Source organism: Octodon degus, unplaced genomic scaffold (genome assembly GCF_000260255.1).
Source record: "Octodon degus isolate 3935 unplaced genomic scaffold, OctDeg1.0 scaffold00002, whole genome shotgun sequence".
Taxonomy (NCBI): Eukaryota; Metazoa; Chordata; class Mammalia; order Rodentia; family Octodontidae; genus Octodon; species Octodon degus.
This window is the reverse complement of record NW_004524578.1, coordinates 31,632,967-31,635,412: the sequence shown is the minus strand read 5'-3', so window position 1 is coordinate 31,635,412 and position 2,446 is coordinate 31,632,967.

The window sequence follows — 2,446 nt, the reverse complement described above, 5'->3', positions numbered from 1 at the left end:
TTTTTTTTCCCCCTGGGATTGAATCCAGGACTTTCACACTGATCTACATACACCTCAGTCCTGTTATAATATTTAAATTTTTTTATGTATTGTGGTAGTTAGAATTGAATCCAATAAAGATTTGCACAGTTATATCTTCACCGCTTTTTTATTCAGAGAGTATCTCACTAAAACACTAAATTTCTCAGGCTGGATAAGCTTTCCATTCTTAGGCCTTAGGGTCCGAGAAAGCTGAGATTATAGGCCTGCATCCCCATGCCCAGCCTCAATGTTTTCTTCTGAAACAGGCAGACAGGATCTCACTGTCATGTAGTCACCCAGGACGGGTTTGTACTTGCAGTCTCACTGCCTTAGTCTCCCGGAGTCATTATCACTGGTGGCTTACAGAGGACCAAGTCATTTTAATAGGAGGGGGGCTACACAGAAAAAGACTGATGGCAATTTGTTGAATGAATGAATACCACTGAATGGTTTAATAAACTTCAGAGCAACTGCCTCCAATTTGCCATGAAGTCTATCATGTCTGTTACAGAAAATAGTAAGGGCATAGGAGGCTAAGGCAGGAAGATCCTTCCAAATTAGAGACCAGCCCTGGCTACAAAGTGAGATCAAGATCCCCGTGAACTGCATAGCAAGACCCTGTCTGAAAAAAGGCAAGGAAAAAAAAAAAAAAGATTTACTGAGTTCATATTATTAACTCTTAATGTGCTTTATGCAAATTATCTCAATCAGTGCAACGGCTCTGAGTTAGGCACTATTATCCCATTATATTCAGGAAGAGTTTGAGAAATTTGCTTCAGAGCTGAGATTATAAGAACTGCAATGGGATTTTATTCACACCGGAGTGGCCTTAGAGGTAGCAGTAGAAGAAAAGGCCTGAATCAACAATCTCAGCTACAGATTCTTCAAAGGGACAAGTTTGAAAGGCCATCTTTAAGACGAGCTTGGTGACCCACACTAGTAACCTGGTCCTCAAGTCTCAGGCAGGATTTCCAGGTAAAGATTCCCTTTGTTACAGTCCTCCTTCACCTTTTCCCATCACTAATGGTCCCCATTCTTTGCTCTCATTTGAGACTATCCTGCTGAGGCTCGAAGCTAGTTACATAATGGGACCTGAGTCATTAAGAGGATTTGTTTTTTGTATGTGTGGGACAGTGGTTTTCTTCCCTTGTTCATTCTTCAAACATTAAGCACTACTATGCATATGCAAAATGTTAACAGCCTAGCATGTATGCTCCTCCAGGGAGCAATCCCAAAGCTTAAGCAGATGGCAGGAGTGTTGGCTCGCACAGAAGTCCTCTTTCTACCTCTGGAACTGCTCCACTCCTCAAGGTGGCTGGAGCAGCAGCCCTCCTTCTCAGGTCTCACACATTCAAGATGTGAAAAAGCATTGCACACAGTCAGACTGACACCTGGAACTTGGGCGCGCTTGGGATTTGGTCCTCCAGGCCCCAGGCCGGCTTTCTAGGTAAAGAAGAGGTAACGGAAATATCTGATTTGGGAGCCCTGAGTCCTCAGTTGGACAGACCCTAGGCTCCAACTTGAAACCCCACATTGCAGGGCAAAAATTTTTCAAGATGCACTTATTCGTCCTCTACCAATGCAAAAGTGACAGCTGACTATTCAGCACTGTTCTGTACCCCCTTTGAAGCAGTTCGTGGCACAGATGCATCTCCTGCGCTATAGTTATGCAACCTCACTCGCCGCGGGAGTTATTTCCTGTGCTTCTAGATGCGCCAGATTCATGTTAGCACGCCTACCCTGGGCTTCAATGGAAGTCGTTCTCCATTAATAACCACTCCGGCTTTCAGAAATGAATGTCCTGCCCGGCATATCTTTTGCGCAGTTTAAAAAAAAAATCAAGCAGCAAGATATTAAAACTACTCTCCCCACGCCTCCTAGCCCCCGGCACACAATCTTCGCTGGTGCAAGCAGCTTGGGGACTGCAGCAATGCAACCAGAGGGACAGCAGGAGGAGCTGTCTTTGCTGTCCCCGCCTGTAACCCCAACTAAAATGTACTCATGCTGGCACCCTTCTTTGCTCTGCAAGGAAAACACGCGTACACGTACACACACACACACACACACACACACACACGGCAGAGTAGAATAGCATCCAAATTTCCTCCCGGAGCACACTGTTTTTGTAACTCGCTGGTTCAAGCAACCCGGATTTTCCAAGCCAGGCAACGCAGAGAAAGGCGCCGCAACAATGCAACCTCGAGAGCGGAGCCCCTTGCAGCTCCCACCCCCGCCCCTCTTGCAGCGTGCCAAGAGTTTGGAGCGCGCGCACGCACGCCGCGCGGCGCAACCGCGTATCCCTCCGCCTCCTCCCTCCTCCCCCGCCCGCTCCGGCTCCACCGCGATTTGGGAAATGAAGGGAGGAGGGAACTACTTTCCTGAAAGTTGCTGTGCTACACACGACCCCGACTTGCAGTGATTCGGC